Raw genomic sequence first — 12,490 nt, 5'->3', positions numbered from 1 at the left:
CCTGTAGGTCAGTACATGGAATGTACGGGCAAGTCACATCATAAGAATAATGAACCTATTTGTACATGCAATTTGGCTGGTGGAAAGCTCTAAGTTTAATTTTTGCATAAAGCTAGTTTTTCCCTAGAATAAAAGATGTTATTCTACCACTACTGTATAGCATAGGATGAGTTGGCAAAGCCAACTCAATCCATTCCCAAAGTTTCATTTAAAACCCAACTGTTTAATTAAGAGTGATGAGATCTCCCAGCATTTCCACTACTAGATGCTCAAGTTGTCCGTAACCGGGGACACGGCTAATTGATTTGGTTTTAACACTCTGCAGAGGTTTGCGCACTTTTCCCCACAAGACTCGATCGCCTCCCTTGAAGTTCTCGCACTGCCTGGCGTTTGAGAACAGGATGACCGAGACATAGTCTTTCGAAAATGTTCTCCCTTAACCCACGGATAGGCCGGTACACCTACATCATTCTACATCTGCTAGCCCATCCCGGAAGGGGTCACACTAACTACTCAACTAAGCCAGAGCCCATATTGGCTTGTGGCTGCACAGGTAAGCTTCTAGACATGAGAATACGATTGGTCTCTTTGAGCCTGGGCGGCCGACCACTAGCGGTGCACCACCATGGATTAACCATGCATGCTCCCACTGTACTTCGCCACCATTCAAACCAAAATACCACCCAGGTAGTTCATTTACAAGTCTTGGTCCTAATTACTACTTTGTCACTCATGTCTCACCATGTTCGCTTCCCAAACCACGTCTATCTTTAGCAAGGCAAAAATAAACTTACACAATGATGACAAGGAAGTATAGATCAGACCTACCTCAAATGAACTACTAGGTAACGGCATAGCCATCTGGCAACAATAAATCTTACCATGCAATCCTACCTCAAAGGACTAAGTTCATAATAAAAACAAAGGTAATTAAAGGAATGGTCAAATGTGAAATTGCCTGGTAATAGTTGATGAAGATTATATCACTCTCAGAAATTTACTTAATAGAACTATTCGTCACTCTCTAATGAAAATCTATAAAGTCAAACATTGCATTCACATAAGCAATCATTTCAGAGAACCAAATAACATGCAACATGAAAATACTCGGAAAATCCAAATGAACACACAACACACTTAACTATCAAAAGTAAATACTAAGTGCAAAACAACATAGGGCATGGGTGCCAAAAATTGTGAGATGGACCATAGTGCATACTAGGAATATGGAGTAAAACTACTATGGACAGATCCTAATGTGTGAAAAATATCGTGAGATAGGTCCAAGTGATAGGGTTTGGCAACGGTGACACAGTGCAAAAAGAATCACATCAATCGGAGCAACGGTTTAGGAGATATGGCCAGTTGAGGTTTGAATTCAAATCTGAATAAATTCAAATTTGAAATTGGCCAAAAGTTTTCAAAGTTAGTTCTCTGAATAAAGCTATTCAAGATGAACATTTGGCCGCTGGTTTCGTCGAATTTGGAGTTACGGTTAAAAAGATACAACCATTCGAAGTTTAGGGACTAATCTGAAAACTCAGGGACTAAACAGAAAAGAAATAACTGCAAACAGGCCCTTGGCCACGTGATGGCTCATGACTGGCCGAGCAGCATTCGCTGTAGAAGCTGTACGGCGAATGGCCGGCATTTAATAAAAACACTAACGCGCGGCTAACTAACAAAAACCGACCGGTGGTTTTTAAAATAAACCCAGGGTTAACCGCGGCTAAACTAATTAAGTGAACCAACCGGTTTAAAAATAAAAGCGGCGGTTTTGTTTTTCGTGTAACGGTTAAAAAAAGACCTAGACTTTGAAAAGAACGAGGAGGCGGGGCGGCTCACAGAGGGCAACTGCGGCGGCGCCGGCGTTGGCCAGCACCTCGGCGTCGACGGGGCGGTGGTTCCGGTGGGCTTCGACGCCGGCGAAGTGGACGGAGGGGTGCCGCGTGGCGCGGGCGTTGCAGTGGTGGTGGCGAGGATCCTCGGGGCGTCCGGATGGGCGGCGCGAGGACGACGGAGCTCCGTGCTCCGGCGGGGCTCTCCGTCGGTGGGGCAGCGGCTGCGGCGGTCCTCGGCGGCAGGGAAGGAGGCGGCGGGGTCCGACGTGTCGAGGGCGTCCACGGACTGGTGGTGCAGGGCGTCGGCAGCATCCAGGCAGGCGGAGGAAGGGTGGCGGCTCCGGTGCTCCGGCGAGGGCACGCGTCATCGGGGCGGCTTCTCCGGGGGACCTAGGCGACAAGAAAACCGTCACAAAGACGCGGAGGAGCACGGGGTCCGGATGAGCACGGAGATAGGGATCAAAAGGGTTCACCGGCGATGAATTCGTCCGGTGAGGAGCTCGGCTCCGACGAGATGCACTCGATGATGGCGACAGATAGGAGCGGCGAGAGGACGAGCAAGTGGGCAGGATGGAGAGAGGGGGCTCCGATGCTTTTATAGGCGCGGAGAGGGGTGCTCAGGGTGGCGAGATAAGCCTCATCCGCGGGGTTTCACCGGCGGTTGCGGGCGGGCGCGCTCGCGGCCTGTCCCATGCGGCATGGCGGGAGGTTGGGGACGAGCTAGGAGGAAGGGCCCACCAGTCGGCGAGTGTGGGCGGGCGGCCGAGCGAAGAGGGGCGCGGGCGAGCGAGGCGTAAGGCCTCGGGCGGCCTCGGGCGCTGCTGGGCCAGCTCGGTGCGCTGGCTGGCTCTTGGGCCGAAGACCATGGGTCGTCTGGCGGGCGCGCGTGTGTGTTTTTTTTGTTTTTTTCATAATGGAGACTCCAACAGAAGTAAATTAAATTTAAAAAAAATACATAGGCATATCATATACCAAAATGTTCAGAAAAATTCCCCGAATAAGATGAACTGTTTTTCAAGTTCAACTAAATTCCAAAAAAAATCATAAAAGTCAAACAGTGCTACTGTTGCATTTAAAATCAATAAAAATCATTTTTTAAATAGCAAAATGATTTCAAATTTATTTTCTCCTAATTTTCCATTGAAAGGAATCATTTTACCCTTATTTCCATTTATTTATTTTTAGGAGAAAAATAATTTGAATTAAAACTAAATAACTTCCAAGAGGATTTGAATTTGGAATTTGAAACAACTTCAATTGGAAAATGAGTTTCAAATAACTTCAAAGTGACTCAATTTATTTCTTTGAAACTTCCAACTCTCTTTCCTCAAATAGAGAAGTCATTTTATCTTCTCTCATGAACTCATTGAGTTGCTTAAAGTTTCTAAATTTAAAATATTTCAAATGGAATTCAAATCATTTTCAAATCCCTTTTCATTTCTTTAAATGGAAGAAGTCATATTATCTTCACTCTAGGGTTTTGTGATGAAATGAATTTGAATTCATGGAGATCAAAATGCAAGATGAAAGTTTTGGGAAAGTCCTTTTATTCCCTCTCATTCAACTTTCAAAAGGTTTCAATTTCCACTCAGTTTCACACAACAAACAAACAAACAATCATAATTACTTATTTAATATAACATTCCAAAATTTAGAATTTTGGGATGTTACAAACTACCACCCTTAAAATGAATCTCGTCCTCGAGATTCGGAGGCTAGAAAAGAAGGTTAGGTTTGGAGGGTCTCCTTGAAAATCCATTCATCCACACAAGGTATGGGGTGCTACCACCCTTAGAAGCATGGTTACACTTCCAACAAAACTCATGTACCCATCCATTGGGTTGACGGTGTCGGTCTTCTCATATTCTCTGGGTTAACTCTTTCACTAGTGCTCTTCTGGTAAGGGCATGACCTTTTCCTCAAAGTCAGGAGTCCTTGCATCAAATAAGGTCCTTCTGAATCTGGGTCTTCTTAGCTGTCAGGCTGTCGCTAATGCTAAACAACTATCGAAAATCTCACAATGGTCAACAATTACTGGTTCCTCCTGCAGGAAATGGGTCTGGGTTGAATCTCACCGTGTAACCTACGATTGACAACAGGTGCCTCTACAGGGTTTCCATCATCCTGCCATTTTAAGGTTTTTGTCTTGTCGTGTCGACACTCTTCTAGGGTTTTAAGGCTCTCTGATTTTCTATCAACATATGATAGCTCATGATAGAAGTCTCCGGTATGGGGCCAATCCATCCCGTACTTGAATCATTACTACATACGTAGATAGTGAATCACGTTTTCTAACACTTGGGCATCCTCACAAGCATTGCAGAACTTCTCTTCTCCCCGAACTGGGTTCGAGTAAATCCCTTGGTTCTGCAAGCCACACAAAATCTCTATCGTTTCTTCACAACTCTCAGGTTTTATGTAACCTCCTATGAAATCTATGCTGATGAAATCGTAGCTTCTTTCAGAATTATTTTCTTCAACAAGATTGTGCTTGTTTCCTTATCAAATCCTGGGTGCTGTGGGTTATGGCCCACTTCAACACTTGTATATGTTTAACTCATCCTTGGAGTTACTATTGTTCCATATTCTAACATTACATCTCCTTTAAATCCAATAGTACGTCATTCCTTTATACTCTTGGGGTAACCATCATAACTAAAACCAAACTCCAACTCATTTGCCCAAACTCCACTCAATGGAATACATTTTCTTTTCCATTGTTCAAGTGTTCACACAAGCAAGTATCGCCAAAAAAATGCACTGGTTCATCCATAATTCATATTCTCTTCATATCAAATCCCTTATTACATCCTTAACCACTACTCAAAACTCAAATTTCACAAGTACTCTATTACGAAAGCCGCCATCCACATAGTTTGGTATGGTCAAGCATTACTTCCATCTTTATTCGTTTTCCCTTCTTGAAGATGTTTTAGTCCCACCGGAATAGTGCGATGTGATCCTTGAAATCATTGACCTTTTGCTTCATCATGGTGGCCATGAGCTTCATCTCCATCATCTCTGCATGGACCTCTCTCAGGTATTCCTGAGTGTGACGGAGTCTTGCTTCTAGTATTTCTCCAATCTAATGTATGGCTTCCATAGCAGCTTCACGAACAGAGTCGAAGAATGTTGCTCGTGGTACTCGAGAAATAAAAAAGTATTGCCCCATAGTCTTTGCGCAAACTCCCTTCATACGGTGGAGGTGTACCTCCACATACCAAAGTCCAACTCCCTTCTCCATGAAAGAATAACCCTTGTAGACTTCATCTCCTTCAAGATGAATATGCTTCATCATGTCCTTCAGGATTTTTGGGTAATCCTGATCACTGGTCAAGGTCATGATCGTTTCCGGGCCCTTCAGAAAAGACTCATAAAGGGTTGTCATCTGCATGTATAAGATAGAAGGGGTACTCAGGATAATGTATCTATTTCCTTGGGTGAAATGTGGTTATTTTTTGGGAAATGTTTGGGTCAGCTTCTCCATGGGTTCAAGGTTTAAGTCTGGTGAGATAATGAGAGAGGCACTCCCAATCAACAACAACTCATAACATTTCACATGAGATTCCAACCACATCAACTTTTATTGCTTCATGAGCTATTACAATTTCCATTCCATAACTCAACTCAACATCCCCAACGAAAATAAAAGTGTGTTCCACATTTATTACATGCTTTATTCCAATATCAAGATCTCAACTACTCTGCTCAAGCTCTCCTCGGGTCTGAACATTCTTTGGCAAAATGTCCTACTCCTTTGCAGCATAAACAAATGACTTTAGACAAATCCAGGGGCTTCCTGGTGGTTATCTTGGCTCCTTGGGTTCTTGGCTTCCTTGCTGGGCATTTGCTAGCATAATGACCTAAATCCTTGCACCTGTAACAAGTGATTTGACTCAGGTCCTTTTCTGCAGAAATTGGGTTGTTCTGGGGATACATGCTCCTTCTCTTCCTCGACTTCTTCATTCTGATCAGTTCCTCTATCTCTTGTCGATCAAACTCCACTTCTTCCGTCGGGAAGTTTCCCAGATACTCTTGGCTTTCCTTCGTGCAATACTGTGAAAAATGTCCTTCTTCTCCACATGAATAGCAAGCATTGGAGTAAAATCTGTTTAGGCTTTCTCCATCAGGGTCGTCAACATCTTCTTTCATCACCAGTTTTCTTAAACTTTCCCCGAGGGCTTCTTCCAATACTTCCTTCTGCTGCTTGGCAATTTCTTGTACCCTGGGATAAGTATGACACTGGGCAGGGTAGTGCGTAGTTCCTTCACATAAGAAACAAGTAACCTTCAGGGTTGGGCATTCTTCAGCTTGGTGATTTCCTTCACAATGAGGGTATCCATCCTTGTGTTCTTCATGGGTATGTCCTATCTCACCACAAATCTTGCATGCACAAGGTTTCTTAATTTTATTGCCATAGGGCTTCTGAATAAGACGAGACCTCGGTAGAGTCATCTTGAATTCCTCCCAAGTTTTTGCTCCGTTACATCCTTGTATGGCCTGATGCATTTTCCACCAGGTTGTAGCAATTTTTGTAAAGTACTGAATAGCGTATTGAACCTCATTCTTCCTTGCAACGAAATTGCTCCTGAAGTGATTCTCCATGTTTTGAATCCATAGCTCTGCCTCCAACTGAGTGATCGGTTCAGAGAATGCAAGTCCATCTTCATTCATCATCTATTGGGTCCAAGGGTTTGGGATGAGATACGAGAGAGGGATAGAGAGATACACACAATACACACAATATTGTTTTGAAAACAAGTTTTATTTGTGGTTGTCAGGAAAAACACACACGAAATATGACAGCTCACAAATCATCGCATCTAACGTGAGTATACAACAAGGGTTTGGTCCTCCAAAGTTCATATAAATCTTGGAATATGTCAGTGTCTTCAAATTCTTCAATTCTTCAGAGGCTTCGACTGTTGTAGCTTCAATTCTTCCGGTGTATGGTGAAGTCTGATATCCTCATTCTCGGAGTGGCTTCAGTTCATCCTCCGTGTGGTCCAAAGGGAACGGGTTATTGTCTAGCTAAAAGGGAATATTTGATAAAGCTCGGAAAAGAAGAGAGGTAAAGGATCTTTTTGAAAATAAAGTTTTAGAGAAATCCTTTCCTAAGGGCTTTCCAGTTTCTAAGGTTACGTTCTACAGTCAACATGTGCTCTGATACCATCTTGTAGCGACCCGACCTCAAATGGTCAAGCCTCTGTGTATCCGTGCCATCCCTGGATCGGTATGCTGGCACACAAAGTACATCAATGTATATATCAAAGTGCAATCACATGTATAAATAACGTAAAACTGATATATACCTCGTAAGTCTCAGCGGAAACAAACATAAGGGCGTGGAGTCCATCAACGCCAACGGCAAGTTGAGTGTAGACCGTAACCCTACAACGTAACACTTACTCGTCGTAGAAAAATCCCTGCAACATAAGACGTTGCAGCCCTGTAGGTCAGTACATTGAATGTACTGGCAAGTCACATCATAAGAATAATGAACCTATTTGTACATGCAATTTGGCTGGTGGAAAGCTCTAACTTTAGTTTTTTCATAAAGCTAGTTTTTCCCTAGAATAAAAGATGTTATTCTACCACTACTGTATAGCATAGGATGAGTTGGCAAAGCCAACTCAATCCATTCCCAAAGTTTCATTTAAAACCCAACTGTTTAATTAAGAGTGATGAGATCTCCCAGCATTTCCACTACTAGATGCTCAAGTTGTCTATAACCGGGGACACGGCTAATCGATTAGGTTTTAACACTCTGCAGAGGTTTGCGCACTTTTCCCCACAAGACTCGATCGCCTCCCTTGAAGTTCTCGCACTGCCTGGCATTTGAGAACAGGATGACCAAGACATAGTCTTTCGAAAATGTTCCCCCTTAACCCAAGGATAGGCCGGTACACCTACATCATTCTACATCTGCTAGCCCATCCCCGAAGGGGTCACACTAACTACTCAACTAAGCCAGAGCCCATATTGGCTTGTGGCTGCACACGTAAGCTTCTAGACATGAGAATACGATTGATCTCTTTGAGCCTGGGCGGCTGACCACTAGCGGTGCACCACCATGGATTAACCATGCATGCTCCCACTGTACTTCGCCACCATTCAAACCAAAATACCGCCCAGGTAGTTCAATTACAAGTCTTGGTCCTGATTACTACTTTGTCACTCATGTCTCACCATGTTCGCTTCCCAAACCACGTCTATATTTAGCAAGGCAAAAATAAACTTACACGATGGTGACAAGGATGTATAGATCAGACCTACCTCAAATGAACTACTAGGTAACGGCATAGCCATCTGGCAACAATAAATCTTACCATGCAATCCTACCTCAAAGGACTAAGTGCATAATAAAAACATAGGTAATTGAAGGAATGGTCAAATGTCAACTTACCTGGTAATAGTTGATGAAGATTATATCACTCTCAGAAATTTACTTAATAGAACTATTTGTCACTCTCCGATGAAAATCTATAAAATAAAACATTGCATTCACATAAGCAATCATTTCAGAGAACCAAATAACATGCAACATGAAAAGACTCAGAAAATCCAAATGAACACACAACACACTTAACTATCAAAAGTAAATACTAAGTGCAAAACAACATAGGGCATGGGTGCCAAAAATTGTGACATGGACCACAGTGCATACTAGGCATACGAGTAAAACTACTATGGACAGATCCTAATGTGTGAAAAATATCGTGAGATAGGTCCAAGTGATAGGGTTTGGCAATGGTGACACGGTGCAAAAAGAATCACATCAATCGGAGCTACGGTTTAGGAGATATGGCCAGTTGAAGTTCGAATTCAAATCTGAATAAATTCAAATTTGAAATTGGCCAAAAGTTTTCAAAGTTCGTTCTCTGGATAAAGCTATTCAAGATGAACATTTTGCCGCTGATTTCGTCGAATTTGGAGTTACTGTTAAAAAGATACAACCATTCGAAGTTCAGGGACTAATCTGAAAACTCAGGGACTAAACAGAAAAGAAATAACTACAAACAGGCCCTTGGCCACGTGGCGGCTCGTGACTGGCCGAGCAGCGTTCGCTGTAGAAGCTATACGGCGAATGGCCGGCATTTAATAAAAACGTTAACGCGCGGCTAACTAACAAAAACCGACCGGTGGTTTTTAAAATAAACCTAGTGTAACATCCCAAATTTTCAATTTGGAATGTTATACATTAGATCATCATGCATATCATATTTTATTTGCTTTGGGTTTTGATCCTAGAAAATTCTAAGCAACCCAAGGACCCACGGAGAGAGTTGGGGATTTCGTTATTTTCATATTTGAGTTTTTTCTCAAATTTTGAGAATAGGATCATTTGATTTTATTTATTTTATCATCAATTATTTCTATTACAAAATTATGAGAGAGGGAATAAAATGACTTTCCCAAAATATAGAAATATTGAGGATTTAATAAAAAATCAAATAGTTTTATTTCGGAGTTTTTTTGTTTTTATTTGAATTAGGAAAAATGCGCATTTTCCAAAATTGCATTTAGGGCCCAAATAAATGTTCACTTTGTCGGGCTTGATTTTAGAAGCCAGGAAAAATTTATTTCGGGATTTTTGGAGTCCGTTTAGTATTTCTTTTTATTTTTTTCTTCCAAGCGAAAAAAAACGCAACCGACTACGGGCCGTAACCGGCCAGAGCTCTGCCGGCCGGGGGGGTTTTATAAGCCGCGCCTCGGGCCCGAGCCAGCCCACCAGCAGCCGCCGCCCGAACCCTAACCCTAGCCGCCAGCCGCCGCCGTCGCCAGCCGCCGCCGCCCCGCCGTCGATCCGCCGGAGCCGCGCGTCGCCCGAGGTTCGCCGCACCTCGAATCCGTGCCATTTTTTAAAAAAAATATTCCGTTCGTCGTTTTTCTTTTCGTCGGATTTTTCCGCGGTTATTTTCTGATCGCGATTTCTGATCCGATTTTCGTTTTAGTTTAACTTTTCGCTCGTTTATCGGAATCAGGCGATTCAAGCGCCTGGAGTTTCGTCTCGAAACCCTCTATCCGAATAATCAACTTAAACAAGTTTTTGCTACTGTAAAATTTGACTTAGGTTCAGATTACTAGAATGAAGTTGTTTTCTTTCGCCGTTTGACTTTCTTTGCTTCGTTCGATTTGATTCTTTTTGCCAACCAGAGTTCTTAAGTTGAACCTTCTGGTTTGATCTCTTATTTGAGTTTTACCTGTGCATTAGATGAGTACTTATTGTATGCTTGTTTGTTTGCCTGCGATAGAGTACCCGGAGTGCGCCGCTACTTCGAATCGTTAGGTTTCACGGATCATCAGCAAGGCAAGTAACACTTTGATCATACCTTTTCTACAACCAAGTTTTTTTGCATTAGATCAATCTTCACACATTGCATGATTAGGATCTAATTAAACTGTGGGATGGGAAGTAGATGAGGTAGTACCTATTACCTGTTTATTATCAAACCTCTGGGAGTTACTTCTACGTTTGCTTATTATGCCATGCTATGCTAGTAGACGTGGATTGGGTGAGTGAAATCCATGACAGATGTGAGATTGATAATTAATGGTTTATCTAAGGTGGCAACTTAAATACACATCTGGGTGGATTGAGGCACCTGGGTAGTCCAGGACATGCCTGTTTTCTTTTGGACCGCCACCCAGGCTCAAAGGGATCATGAGATTTTTCAAACTAGAAACTTCCGTGTGCAGCCACAAGCCATTATGGGCTCTGGCATAGTTGATTAAGTCGTGCGAACTCTAACAGGGTAGACTAGCAGATGTAGGGGAAAGTAGGTGTACCGGTTTATCCATCGTAAGGTGCTAGCGCTTCTGAAAGACTGTGTCTCGGTCACCCGTTTCCCAAACACCATGTAGTGCGAGAAATCCAACGGAGGCAATCTAGTCTTGTGGGGAAAAGTGCGCAAACCTCTACAGAGTGTAACAAACTAATCATGATTAGCCGTGTCCCCGGTTATGGACATCTTGAGTATCTAGTATCTGGATTATCATGTGAATCTCATCATGTTACTCTTAATTAATGTTGTTGGGTTTAATGATGATGCTTAATTGGGATTGAGAATGCTGTCAACCATTCTCAATGTTTAACAACTACCATGATAGTAATTAAATTTATTCCTTTGAAGTAGGGAAAAATTGGGTTTATGCAAGACTGTAACCATAGAGCTTTCCACCAGCCAAATATGCATATAGTATAGCTGTTGCATTCCATTACTCTCTATGTGTTACCTTGCCAGCATATTCCATGTGCTGACCCATTTTCAGGCTGCAACGTTAATGTTGCAGACTTTTTAGACGACGATTAAGGAGTTTTTAGGTCATGGTTCTATACTCAGTGATGCCGTTGGAGTTGATGGACTCACTTATCTTCCAAGCCTTCCGCTGTTATTATTATTAGATGGCCTTAAGCCATATTTATTGTAATAAGTTCTCTTTTGAGACACTCGATGTAATAAGTGTGTGATTGCTACTCTGCTATAAATCCTCCGAGTACTGTGTGGTGTCAGCATTACTGATCCAGGGATGACACCAGAGCACAGAGATCAGACTGTTTGAGGTCTGGTCGCTACAGAGATTGTATCAGAGCACACGCTGACTGTAGGACTCGACCACTAAGCTAAAGACCTAGATCACTACTCACTCTCTTCTCTTCTGACCTCTCATCTTTTCTACTCTTTAGGATGGCGGATGCAAGGAACAAGTTCACCCAAACGGATGAAGATACACCCTTTGGACGCCACTTGAAGGAAGTCACTAGATACCTGAACATAGGAGTACCAAGCTTCACGGGAACCTACAATGCCACTTTACTTGAAGAAGAGCGCTGGATGATTCAAGTTCAAATCCCAGGAAGGACGTTCATGCCAGTCACTGAGCCCATAGAGTTTTCTTTTGATGCACCAACTTGGAGTCTAGGAAAGATTATGGCAGCTCACATCGCCATGGGACGCATTGGAGAAGTCTACCACAAGGATCTCAAGGATACTATCTACCAGATTTGCGGGCGCCGAGATAAACACTGGGAGATGATTAACACCAGGAAAGATAGATCAATCGCAGCTTTTATCCAGGAGTTAAAGCAGCACATTCGATGACAGGAGAATCAGATGTGCGCCGACATGATAGATCTGAAGAAGGCTAAGACTAGAATCAAGGAACTGGAGGAAGAACTCAAGGCTACACGCGAAGATTATGAAGAAGAAATTGAAGTATTGGTGGATAAGAATGCCGACCTAACTATGAAGCTAGCAGTATTTATGGGAGGCCCGACACCAGTAGATGAAGACGAAGAACCCAAGGAGATTAGCCTGGAATACTACATCATCATCGACGGCACCGACTCGGAAGCAGATAGTAGCGATGATGACTATGTTGATGAAGCAGGAGCAGATATCATGGAGTCTACAACTGTAGAATATTTCTAGTAGACCACCTCATCAGTAGTAGTAGTCCACCATGTAAATATAGTAGTCCGAGCACTTTGCGATAGTTAGATCGATTGTATGCCTTTGTTTGTTTGAATGAAGTGAATTGTTTGCTTTTGCCTCATGTGCATATGGGTAGTGTTTTCTATTTAGACCCCCTCTATTCTTATATCTCATCTCTTCTAAACCTCAGATGCCTCCGAGACGTGACCCCGG

This window comes from Triticum urartu, chromosome 3A (assembly GCF_056163025.1).
Source record: "Triticum urartu cultivar PI428250 chromosome 3A, HENAU_Tu73, whole genome shotgun sequence".
NCBI classification, from domain to species: Eukaryota; Viridiplantae; Streptophyta; class Magnoliopsida; order Poales; family Poaceae; genus Triticum; species Triticum urartu.
The sequence above is the reverse complement of the archived record's forward strand: the minus strand, read 5'-3'. Positions refer to the sequence as shown.